Raw genomic sequence first — 14166 nt, 5'->3', positions numbered from 1 at the left:
CAACTTTTTGACCCGATGGAAAATGCCCCTTAAGTACATAACATTTCAGTGGCCTCTATATAAGCAGCATAATGTAATCTGCAAGCAGTTTGACACCATTATACGGTTAATGTCCATAAAATGTCTAATAAAGCTTTTCTAGCAGACGATGCATTAAAATGTACAGCAACCATACACATAAAATACAATCCTGACCTCAGCAGTAACATCATAAACTCAAACTGACAGAAGAAGCACAAAGTGGAAGAATCTGCTCGAATTGCCGTAAAGTGCACAGATGGCAAAAACTTTGGCAAGAGCAGAAGGGCCAGACCGCACATTACATTCAGGTATCAAATCTTCTCTTTTGAGAGTTATTCTCTTACAAGATGAATTATTTAATGGACTAATAAAATATTGAAACTCATTTATTTAGAATTAAATTACTTTATGGAACAGAACAGGGGAGATAAGAGAAGATTCTTTTGTAGCGTTATGCTCCACTGGAAAAAACAATGTTGCTGAAAAAGGTTTTAATGCTTATTGGCTGTGTAAAAAAGATAAAGAAATAAAGATGAGATAGATGCACCCTGTGTGTTTTTGTGAGGTTTTGGACACTTGGCCTAATTGTTAGAGAGGAATGGTACATGTTTAGTAAGAGGCCAGCTGGTCAGGTGTTGATTTGCTGTTTATGCACTGTCTTGTTATGTCTCAAGTGCTGTGGAGAAATATTTGCGGTAGAAAAGCATAATCAGGTTAGAAGGAGCCAGATCGAAATGAAATGTTGGTGTGAAAGTGAATTTACTCTGTGTTCAACCGTTATATACAGGAAGATTGCGATCCTAGTGAGTGACTAATCCCCCAGTTGTTACAATCTAGATAGATAGATAGATAGATAGATAGATAGATAGATAGATAGATAGATAGATAGATAGATAGATAGATAGATAGATATGGGATAGATAGACAGATAGATAGCTAGATAGATAGCTAGATAGATATGAGAGATAGATATGAGACAGATAGATAGATAGATAGATAGATAGATAGATAGATAGATAGATAGATAGATATGAGATAGATAGATAGCTAGATATATATGAGATAGATAGATATGAGATAGATAGATATGAGATAGTTAGATAGATAGATAGATAGATAGATAGATAGATAGATATGAGATAGATAGATGTGAGAGATAAATAGATTTGAGATAGATGATAGATATGAGATAGATATGAAATAAATAGATAGATATGAGATAGATAGGAGATAGATAGATATGAGATAGATAGATAGATATGAGATAGATAGATAGATATAGGATGGATAGATATGAGATAGATAGATAGATAGATAGGAGATAGATAGATAGATAGATAGATAGATAGATAGATAGATAGATAGATAGATAGATAGATATAAGATAGATAGATATATAGATAGATATGAAATAGATAGATAGGAGATAGATATGAGATAGATAGATAGATAGATATGAGATAGATAGATAGATAGATAGATAGATAGATAGATAGATAGATAGATAGATAGATAGATATGAGATAGATGGATATGAGATAGATATGAGATATATAGATAGATATGAGATAGATAGATAGATGTGAGATAGATGGATATGAGATAGATGGATGGATCGATAGATAGATAGATAGATGTGAGATAGATAGATATGAGATAGATAGATTGATATGAGATAGATAGATAGAAGATAGATAGATAGATAGATAGATAGATAGATAGATAGATAGATAGATAGATAGATAGATATGAGATAGATAGATAGATAAATAGATAGATGAGTTACAAAGAAAAAAGCTAGGTAGAAGTAGACATGGTTAGTTTTGCACTGTAATGTATTTTGACTGATGTAAATGTATGATGATGTCATGCTATTGATGTTGTATTGTATACTGTATGTCCATAAGTAAATATCAGTTCATCAGTGGAGCGGTCGTACTTACAATTTTTCGTAGTGTATTACTTTTTTTTAGATTTAATTTACAAAGTATTATCCATGAACAAAAGTACAACAACCTAAACAGGTCAGCGTCAGATCAGAGATTCATCATTCACAAAACCTTTTCCTGTTTTTCTATGGGCAAATCTGTTATTTCTTCCTGCGAAGAAACCTTTTCTATTAATTCTCTCTTAATCCTTCTATCTACCCTACTTTATCTCTCACCCTATTTCACATCTAGCCTTTTTTTATCTTCTCTATCCACCCTATCTCGCTATGCTTTTCCCTTGCTGATAGTTCTTTTCTTCGGTGCTTTATCTCCATCCTCCTCTTTATCTATCCCACTTGCTGTTTGTCCCTATTAGTCTTTTCACTTTATCCTCATCTCTCTGTCTGGATGCTTTTTCTCTTATCCCTCTTAATCCTTCTCTCCATCCTGCTCACTCTTGTCATCTGTCTCCATCCTTTTTTTCTGTCCTTTTTCTGTCCTTCTCTAATATCTATCTATCTATCTATCTATCTATCTATCTATCTATCTATCTATCTATCTATCTATCTATCTATCTATCTATCTATCTATCTATCCCATATCTATCTATCTATCTATCTATCTATCTATCTATCTATCTATCTATCTATCTATCTATCTCATATCTATTAGAGATGAGCGAATGTACTCGTCCGAGCTTGATACTCGTTCGAGTATTAGCGTGTTCGAGATGCTCGTTACTCGTAACGAGCACCACGCGATGTTCGGGTTACTTTCACTTTCATCTCTGAGACGTTAGCGCGCTTTTCTGGCCAATTGAAAGACAGGGAAGGCATTACAACTTCCCCCTGCGACGTTCAAGCCCTATACCACCCCCCTGCAGTGAGTGGCTGGCGAGATCAGGTGTCACCCGAGTATAAAAATCGGCCCCTCCCGCGGCTCGCCTCAGATGCGTTGTGACATAGCTGAGGGAAAGTGCTATCATGTTGGAGCTGCTGTAGGGAGAGCTGAGTGTTAGGAGTTAGTGTAGGCTTCAAGAACCCCAACGGTCCTTCTTAGGGCCACATCTAACCGTGTGCAGTACTGTGGAGGCTGCTTTTTGCAGTGTTGCACTTTTTTTTTTTTTGGTATATCGGCCGTGCAGAGCATTGCGCCCTGCAGTAATACTCCAGGGACAGAATTGTGTAGGCAGGGCCAGAAGACATATATTATTGATTGAATATAGGCAGTGGTCCTTTTCTAAAAAATATTGGGCAAAAAATCTATTTGGCCTGCCTGTCACTGTGCTCAGTGTTCTGGGTCTGTGTGTGCTGGGTGTATAGTTCTACAAATAAATACGCAGGCAGCTAAGTGTTACAGCAGGCGTGCGCCAAATTATTTCCTGGCTCTGAAATCACCGCTCTGTTGCAGTTAATAACAGTGCAACACTCTTTAGTTCTGTCACACACTCCAGGGACAGAATTGTGTAGGCAGGGCCAGAAGACATATATTATTGACTGAATATACGCAGTGGTCCTTTTCAAAAAAATATTGGGCAAAAAATCTATTTGGCCTGCCTGTCACTGTGCTCAGTGTTCTGGGTCTGTGTGTGCGGGGTGTAGTAGTTCTACAAATAAATACGCAGCCAGCTAAGTGTTACAGCAGGCTTGCGCCAAATTATTTCCTGGCGTTCCGTAAGTGAAGTCAGCCTCCAACCACAGGCCAATAAGCGGCACATTTAATTACAGCGTTCTGTTTCTGCATTACTGGTAATACAGCATGCAGAGGGGTAGGGGTAGGCCTAGAGGACGTGGGCGCGGCCGAGGACGCGGAGGCCCTAGTCCGGGTGTGGGCACAGGCCGAGCTCCTGATCCAGGTGTATCGCAGCCGACTGCTGCCGGATTAGGAGAGAGGCACGTTTCTGGCGTCCCCACATTCATAGCACATTTAATGGGTCCACGCGGGAGACCTTTATTAGAAAATGAGCAGTGTGAGCAGGTCCTGTCGTGGATGGCAGAAAGTGCTTCCAGCAACCTATCGTCCACCCACAGTTCTGCGCCGTCCACTGCTGCAACTCAGAATCCTCTGGCTGCTGCTCCTCCTTCCTCCCAGCCTCCTCACTCCATGAAAATGAGACATTCTGACGAGCGGGCAGACTCCCAGGAACTGTTCTCTGGCCCCTGCTCAGATTGGGCAGCAGTGGTTCCTCTCCCACCAGAGGAGTTTATCGTGACTGATGCACAACCATTGCAAAGTTCCCGGGGTCCGGGGGATGAGGCTGGGGACTTCCGGCAACTGTCTCAAGACCTTTCAGTGGGTGAGGAGGCCGATGACGATGAGACACAGTTGTCTATCAGTGAGGTAGTAGTAAGGGCATTAAGTCCGAGGGAGGAGCGCACCGAGGATTCTGAGGAAGAGCAGCAGGACAATGAGGTGACTGACCCCACCTGGTTTGCTACGCCTACTGAGGACAGGTCTTCAGAGGGAGAGGCAAGGGCAGCAGCAGGGCAGGTTGCAAGAGGCAGTGCGGTGGCCAGGGGTAGAGGCAGGGCCAGACCGAATAATCCACCAACTGTTTCCCAAAGCGCCCCCTCGCGCCATGCCACCCTGCAGAGGCCGAGGTGCTCAAAGGTCTGGCAGTTTTTCACTGAGAGTGCAGACGACCGACGAACAGTGGTGTGCAACCTTTGTGGCGCGAAGATCAGCCGGGGAGCAACCACCAGCAGCCTCACCACCACCAGCATGCGCAGACATATGATGGCCAAGTACCCCACAAGGTGGGACGAAGGCCGTTCACCGCCTCCGGTTTGCACCGCTGCCTCTCCCCCTGTGCCCCAACCTGCCACTGAGATCCAACCCCGCTCTGAGGACACAGGCACTACCGTCTCCTGGCCTGCACCCACACCCTCACCTCCGCTGTCCTCAGCCCCATCCACCAATGTCTCTCAGCGCAGCGTCCAGCCGTCGCTAGCGCAAGTGTTTGAGCGCAAGCGCAAGTACGCCGCCACGCAACCGCACGCTCAAGCGTTAAACATGCACGTAGCCAAATTTATCAGCCTGGAGATGCTGCCGTATAGGGTTGTGGAAACGGAGTCCTTCAAAAGTATGATGGCGGCGGCGGCCCCCCGCTACTCAGTTCCCAGTCGCCACTATTTTTCCCGATGTGCCGTCCCAGCCCTGCATGACCACGTCTCCCGCAACATTGTACGCGCCCTCACCAACGCGGTTACTGCCAAGGTCCACTTAACAACGGACACGTGGACAAGCACAGGCGGGCAGGGCCACTATATCTCCCTGAGGGCACATTGGGTGAATTTAGTGGAGGCTGGGACAGAGTCAGAGCCTGGGACCACTCACGTCCTACCCACCCCCAGAATTGCGGGCCCCAGCTCGGTGGTGGTATCTGCGGCGGCGTATGCTTCCTCCACTAAACCACCCTCCTCCTTCTCCTTCAACGCAACCTCTGTCTCGCAATCAAGATGTGTCAGCAGCAGCACGACGCCAGCAGTCGGTGTCGCGCGTCGTGGCAGCACAGCGGTGGACAAGCGTCAGCAGGCCGTGCTGAAACTACTCAGCTTAGGAGATAAGAGGCACACGGCCCACGAACTGCTGCAGGGTCTGACAGAGCAGACCGACCGTTGGCTTGCGCCGCTGAGCCTCCAACCGGGCATGGTCGTGTGTGACAACGGCCGTAACCTGGTGGCGGCTCTGCAGCTCGGCAGCCTCACGCACGTGCCATGCCTGGCCCACGTCTTTAATTTGGTGGTTCAGCGCTTTCTGAAAAGCTACCAACGCTTGTCAGACCTGCTCGGAAAGGTGCGCCGGCTCTGCGCACATTTCCGCAAGTCCCACACGGACACTGCCACGCTGCGCACCCTTCAACATCGGTTTAATCTGCCAGTGCACCGACTGCTGTGCGACGTGCCCACAGGTGGAACTCTACGCTCCACATGTTGGCCAGGCTCTATGAGCAGCGTAGAGCTATAGTGGAATACCAACTCCAACATGGGCGGCGCAGTGGGAGTCAGCCTCCTCAATTCCTTTCAGAAGAGTGGGCCTGGTTGGCAGACATCTGCCAGGTCCTTGGAAAATTTGAGGAGTCTACCCAGGTGGTGAGCGGCGATGCTGCAATCATTAGCGTCACCATTCCTCTGCTATGCCTCTTGAGAAGTTCCCTGCAAAGCATAAAGGCAGACGCTTTGCGCTCGGAAACAGAGCCGGTGGAAGACAGTATGTCGCTGGATAGTCAGAGCACCCTCCTGTCTATATCTCAGCGCGGTGAGGAGGAGGGGAAGAGGGGAAGAGACAGCTTGGCCCACTGGTGAGGGTACACATGCTGCTGGCCTGTCATCCTTTCAGCGTGTATGGCCTGAGGAGGAGGAGGAGGAGGAGGAGGATCCTGAAAGTGATCTTCCTAGTGAGGACAGTCATGTGTTGCGTACAGGTACCCTGGCACACATGGCTGACTTCATGTTAGGATGCCTTTCTCGTGACCCTCGCGTTACACGCATTCTGGCCACTACGGATTACTGGGTGTACACACTGCTCGACCCACGGTATAAGGAGAACCTTTCCACTCTCATACCCGAAGAGGAAAGGGGTTCGAGAGTGTTGCTATACCACAGGACCCTGGCGGACAAACTGATGGTAAAATTCCCATCCGACAGCGCTAGTGGCAGAAGGCGCAGTACCGAGGGCCATGTAGCAGGGGAGGTGCGTAGATCGAGCAGCATGTACAGCCCAGACAGTGCAACAGTCTTTAAGGGCCTGGCCAGCTTTATGGCTCCCCACCAAGACTGTGTCACCGCTCCCCAGTCACGGCTGAGTCGGCGGGAGCACTGTAAAAGGATGGCGAGGGAGTACGTAGCCGATCGCACGACCGTCCTCCGTGACGCCTCTGCCCCCTACAACTACTGGGTGTCGAAGCTGGACACGTGGCCTGAACTCGCGCTGTATGCCCTGGAGGTGCTTGCTTGTCCTGCGGCTAGCGTCTTGTCAGAGAGGGTGTTTAGTGCGGCTAGGGGAATCATCACAGATAAGCTTACCCGCCTGTCAACCGACAGTGCCGACAGGCTAACACTTATCAAGATGAACAAAGCCTGGATTTCCCCACACTTCTCTTCTCCACCAGCGGACAGCAGCGATACCTAAACAATACGTAGGCTGCACCCGCGGATGGAAGCATCGTTCTGTATCCCCATCAAAAACGGGGACCTTTTCGCTTGATCAATCTGTGTATAATATTCCTCCTCCTCCTCCTGCTCCTCCTCCTGAAACCTCACATAATCACGCCGAACGGGCAATTTTTCTTAGGCCCACAAGGCTCAGTCATATAATTTTTCTAAACAATTTTTATACGTTTCAATGCTCATTAAAGCGTTGAAACTTTCACCTGAACCAATTTTTATTTTAACTGGGCTGCCTCCAGGCCTAGTTACCAATTAAGCCACATTAACCAAAGCGATTAATGGGTTTCACCTGCCCTCTTGGTTGGGTATGGGCAATTTTTCTGATGTACATTAGTACTATTGATACACCAATTTTTGGGGGCCCTTGCCTACAGTGTAATCCAATTAATTTTTAGCCCACCTGCATTACAGCTGACGTTACATCAGCTGTGTTGGGCACTGCAATGGGATATTTTTATGTACTGCCGGTGGCTTCCTGGCACCCACCCATGCTGTGGGTCCACAGGGAGTTGTAAATGCATCTGTGTCCACTTCTAAAGAACCCCAGTCTGACTGGGGCATGCAGTGTGGGCCGAAGCCCACCTGCATTAAACATGACATTACTACCTCAGCTGTGATGGGCAATGCAATGGGATATTTTTATGTACCGCCGGGGGGTTCCAAGGAGCCACCCATGCTGTGGGTCCACAGGGAGTTGTAACTACATGTGTCCACTTCTAAAGAACCCCAGTCTGACTGGGGCATGCAGTGTGGGCCGAAGCCCACCTGCATTAAACATAACATTACTACCTCAGCTGTGATGGACAATGCAATGGGATATTTTTATGTACCGCCGGTGGCTTCCTGGCACCCACCCATGCTGTGGGTCCACAGGGAGTTGTAAATGCATCTGTGTCCACTTCTAAAGAACCCCAGTCTGACTGGGGCATGCAGTGTGGGCCGAAGCCCACCTGCATTAAACATGACATTATTAGTATTACCTCAGCTGTGATGGGCAATACAATGGGATATTTTTATGTACCGCCGGTGGGTTCCAGGGAGCCACCCATGCTGTGGGTCCACAGGGAGTTGTAACTACATGTGTCCACTTCTAAAGAACCCCAGTCTGACTGGGGCATGCAGTGTGGGCCGAAGCCCACCTGCATTAAACATAACATTACTACCTCAGCTGTGATGGGCAATGCAATGGGATATTTTTATGTACCGCCGGTGGCTTCCTGGCACCCACCCATGCTGTGGGTCCACAGGGAGTTGTAAATGCATCTTTTTCCACTTCTAAAGAACCCCAGTCTAACTGGGGCATGCAGTGTGGGCCGAAGCCCACGTGCATTAAACATGACATTATTACCTCAGCTGTGATGGGCAATGCAATGGGATATTTTTATGTACCACCGGTGGGCTCCAGGGAGCCACCCATGCTGTGGGTCCACACGGAGTTGTAAATGCATCTGTTTCCACTTCTAAAGAACCCCAGTCTGACTGGGGCATGCAGTGTGGGCCGAAGCCCACGTGCATTAAACATGACATTATTACCTCAGCTGTGATGGGCACTGTAATGGGATATATTAATGTACAGACGGTGGGTTCCAGGGAGCCACCCATGCTGTGGGTGCACACGGAATTCCCATTGCGGAGTTGTACCTGCCTGTGACTATTTATAAAAAACCGCGGTCTGACTGGGGCATGCAGAAACCTTGACAGAATGAATAGTGTGTGGCACATAGGTTCCCCATTGCTATGCCCACGTGTGCAGCTCCAGATGGAGGTGGCACAGGATTGGATTTCTTATTGCTTCTGTAGAGCATTGTGGTCTATCGCCCCGCCCCTTTTAAAGAGGGTCGCTGCCTAGCCGTGCCAACCCTCTGCAGTGTGTGCCTGCGGTTCCTGTGGCAGACGCACTTATGAATAGACATGAGTGTGGCGTGGCATGAGGGCAGCTGAAGGCTGCGCAGGGACAATTTGGTGTGCGCTGTGGACACTGGGTCGTGCGGGGGGAAGGGGGGTTGGGCAGCATGTAACCCAGGAGAAGTGGCAGCGGAGTGTCATGCAGGCAGTGATTGTGCTTTGTTGGAGGTAGTGTGGTGCTTAGCTAAGGTATGCATTGCTAATGAGGGCTTTTCAGAAGTAAAAGTTGTTAAGAGGGGGGGGGGCACTCTTGCCGCTATTGTGGCTTAATAGTGGGACCTGGGAACTTGAGATGCAGCCCAACATGTAGCCCCTCGCCTCCCCTATCCGTTGCTGTGTCGTTCCCATCACTTTCTTGAATTGCCCAGATTTTCACAAACGAAAACCTTAGCGAGCATCGGCGATATACAAAAATGCTCGAGTCGCCCATTGACTTCAATGGGGTTCGTTACTCGAAACGAACCCTCGAGCATCGCGAAAAGTTTGTCTCGAGTAACGAGCACCCGAGCATTTTGGTGCTCGCTCATCTCTAATATCTATCTATTATCTATCTAATATCTATCTATCTCATATCTATTTATCTATCTATTCCATATCTATCTATCTATCTATCTATCTATCTCATATCTATCTATCCCATATATATCTATCTATCTATCTATTTATCTATCCCATATCTATCTATCTATGTCATATCTATCTATCCATCTATCTCATATCTATCTATCTATCTATCTATCTATCTATCTCCTATCTATCTATCTATCTCATATATCTCTATCTCGTATCTATCTATCTATCTATCTATCTATCTATCTATCTATCTATGTCTCATATCTATCTATCTCGTATCTATCTATCTATCTCATATCTATCTATCTATCTATGTCTCATATCTATCTATCTATCTATCTAATATCTATCTATTTATCTATCTATCTCATATCTATCTGTCTCATATCTATCTCATATCTATCTATCTAATATCTATCTATCTCTTTTATCTTTCTTTTACCCTATATTATTTTTTTTTCTCTATATTCTTATCTCTCTCTCAAAATCTCTGTTTCTATCCTCTTCTCTCTATCTCTATTTCTCTCTGTTCTCCTCTTTCTCTCTGTACTTCTTTATCTTCCTCCCCTTGGTTTCTCTATCATTCTATTTCTGTCTATATTCTCTTTATCCTCACTTCCATCCTTTGTCCTTCTCACTCTTTATTCTTTTCTCTATCCTTCTGTCTCCCTTTATACTTCTCTCTTACAACCCTTCTCTCTATCCTACTTTATCTCCACGCCTCTCGTTAATTATTTACTTGCTCACACTCTTTCTGTGTCTCTATCATTCATAAAGACAGAAAGAGAAGAGGATAGGAAATAAAGATACAGAGGGAAGTGAAAGAATATAGAGAAGCAGTGCCACAGGTGGAGGTGTAGTGACACGGGATTCAGGATACGATGCTGCAGATGAAGTAACCAAATTGTGCATTATTTATATTTAAAAAGATACATAAATAAAAGTAAATAGTAGAACAGTAATAACTAAAGGAAAAGACAATAAAGAAGTATAGAGAGAAGAATAGCGAGAAGTCAGAAAATAGAGAGGATAGAGAGAAGGGGAAAGAAAGAGAGATGGAGAGAAATACAGATAGAGGAGGATAGAGAAAGAGAGGACAAGGATATTGAGAGAGAAGAATAGAGAGAAAGAGAATGATATAAGGTAATAGAAAGATAAAAGGGATAGATAGATAGATGGATAGATAGATAGATAGATAGATAGATAGATAGATAGATAGATAGGAGATAGATAGATATGAGATAGATAGATATGAGATAGATAGATAGATAGACAGATAGATAGATGTGAGATAGATAGATAGATAGATAGATAGATAGATAGATAGACAGATAGATAGATAGGAGATAGATAGATAGATAGATAGATAGATAGATAGATAGATAGATAGATAGATAGATAGGAGATAGATAGATAGATGTGAGATAGATAGATAGATAGACAGATAGATAGATAGGAGATAGATAGATAGATAGATAGATAGATATGAGATAGATAGATAGATATGAGATGGATAGATATGAGATAGATATTAGATAGATAGATAGATAGATAGATAGATAGATAGATAGATAGATAGATAGATATGAGATGGATAGATAGATAGATATGAAATAGATAGAGTGGGGCAAGCTGGGGTTATTCACCTCTTGGATTGCTGACTTCTCTCTCACCTGATGTGTAAACACACTCCAGTAATGGGGATTTTCTCTAAATCTGGCACCTGCTAGCTTTAATCCACAGTAAACATGTACAGCATACTGCAGTTGGGAAGGGTATTGCCGCTCCTTGAGGAGAGCACCTAGAAGGCGAGTGAGGAGACTTATAAAGTCATCCATGCTCCTCTGGGTAATATGCAAATAAGGAACATGTGACAATGCCTCTGCAGTGCCACCTATTGGATGACAGCATTCCTTCAAATTAATTTGGTATCCACTAGGTGGCGCTGCAGAGGCATTGTTTCATCTTCCTTATTCAGCATACAGCAGTAACGCAGTTTATTTGTCAAGGGTTCACAACCCACAGGGTCCCCATCACTAACCTCAAGTGTCTACAATGCGACCTTCTCTTTCAGACGGACCCAAGTCATCCTCCTCTCTCTGTCTTTATCCTTTTTTCTCCATCACATCCTCACTCTCTCAGTCTCTCCTTCTCAATCTCATTTCTGATATTAGCCATATGCCCCTTGTCCACCATTTTCACCTTCTCCAATTGCGATTCTATGTAATAAAACTACGCGATTATGCATTATGATTTTTATAAATTGCATTCTGAATCATTCAAGGCAGACAATAATTCATCCGTGAGCCTGAAGGTTTTAGATATTGTTTAATTAAATGTTTCAGTTTACATACTGACATCGAAATAGAAGAATTTGAAACAATTATGTAAAAATACAAATGACAGAGGAAGTGCAATCAGCCGTACCAGACTACTGGAGAAGACTTAAAGGAGCGCTGACTTTTAAACAACTTCTACTCATCTCCTAGCTTGTGTTAGTCTCATCATTTTTGTAATATACTTGTATTAAAAAATTTGTTGCTTTCTTCCTGTGAATCAATCTTGAAGTGGCTGCCACTAGGGGTCTCCCTTCCAGCTTCTCTGTAATCCACTCTCTGTAGAGAGCTTCTATAGTAACCAGGACACGAAGACTTTTCTTTGGCAATTGTGGGAGGTGCTATCTTCACAGGGGTGTTCCCTGCATTCAGAAGTGCATACAGGCTGACAGATCTTCACAATCTCTGCCTCTTGTGTGTGTGTATATTCACGCATGTCATTGGGTTTGCTCACCATTTGGCCTGAATGCCTGAATCATCCTGGGAGAGCAGAGGGGCAGGCAATCAGATATTGCCCCCCTGCTGACTAGACCAGAGACAGAGCAATGCATCATGGGAAGTCAAGGCAGAGAAATCAGGACAGTGAACTTCTGGCAGAATGCATGACAGTGGATTGCAAACAACAGGGCAACAGAAAAATGAGGAATACCACCTGAAAAGCAGAACTTACAGACCCAAAACAGCATGCAAACAGCAGCAAATGAGGGGAAAGAGACCCCGGTGGATTTTAGAAAACTTGTTGAAAACTTAAGTGTGCTTTAATCAATACTAATAAACATGTAGAGATGACTCTTAACACAAGATCACATGAGACACGAAGCAATATGTGGCTACAAAGCATCCAGGTATTACTCATGGAAGTCAGGGTGCTCCATAATATTAATTATTAGGAAATTATAGTACCAGTGCTTCTGATGGTGCAATGCGCCAGTGACTGATATAACGTAGTGAATGGTATTGTAGTTGTAAGCACACAGCTGCTGGTTTAGGACCTGTGATGATGTCATTGTTATTGCTTCTCTAGGGTGATAGATAATAAATAGCTTTGCTACATGCACGTCACATACACAGCTCTGCTACATACACATGTCACACACACAGCTCTGCTACATACATTCTTCATCCCATATAACAGCTTCTCCATCTATCTGTTACACGTACGGCTCCACTGCTCTATCTGTCTGTTACATGCACAGCTCTGCTGCTCTTCTGCCTGTCACAAGCATGGCTCTCTGCTCCTCTGTCTGTCATGAGCACAGCTCTGCTACTCTGTCTGTCACACACAGCTCTGCTGCTCCGTCTGTCAGTCAGATGCACGTCTCTGCTGGTCCTCTGTCACATGCACGGCTTTGCTGCTTCGTCTGTCTGTCACATGCATGGCTCTGCTGCTCCTCTGTCACATGTAAGGCTCTGCTCCTCCGTCTGAAACACGCACGGCTTTGCTGCTACGTCTGTCACACGCATGATTCTGCTGCTCCCTCTGTCAAATGCGTGGCTCCACTGTTCTACCTGTCACATGCATGGCTCTGCTGCTCCGTCTGTCACATGCATGGATCTGCCACTCCTCTGTCTGACACACACACAGCTCTGCTGCTCCTCCATCCATCACACGCATGGCTCTGCTGCTCCATCTGTCACATGCATGGCTCTGCTCCTCTGTCTGAAACGCACACGGCTCTGCTGCTCCGTCTGTCACATGCATGATTCTGCTGCTCCGTCTATTAAATGCATGGCTCCGCTGTTCCACCTGTCAATGCACAGATCTGCTGCTTCATCTGTCACACGCACGGATCTGCCGCTCCTCCGTCTGTCACACGCACAGCTCTGCTGCTCCTCCTCTGTCTTTCGCATGCATGGCTCTGCAAAGTGAAGGACCTGTGATGACGTCACCATCATCAGAGTTGAGGTGACTGATCACATGATTGTGACATCATCACAGGTCTTAAAACAGATAAAATAGGTCAGCACTACCCAAAAGAACTCCATAGGTGCATGTTAAACCATGGTTGCAACATACAGTAGAAGCAGAAAGCAAAAATGGCAACAGCACGCAAAATAAACTTACTGTCAGAGGTATACATACCTATAATTAATACTCTAACCACATTAAATAATGCAAGGGTCTTGGTATATAATTTGATCGAATTACATTGGCCCATCTACCAACGTCCAGGTGGCCAAGCTCTCAGATGGGTCCTAACACTAATACCAGGTGGTAAATCTCAACCTGGGAAA

Source organism: Eleutherodactylus coqui, chromosome 3 (genome assembly GCF_035609145.1).
Source record: "Eleutherodactylus coqui strain aEleCoq1 chromosome 3, aEleCoq1.hap1, whole genome shotgun sequence".
NCBI lineage: Eukaryota > Metazoa > Chordata > Amphibia > Anura > Eleutherodactylidae > Eleutherodactylus > Eleutherodactylus coqui.
The sequence above is the reverse complement of the archived record's forward strand: the minus strand, read 5'-3'. Positions refer to the sequence as shown.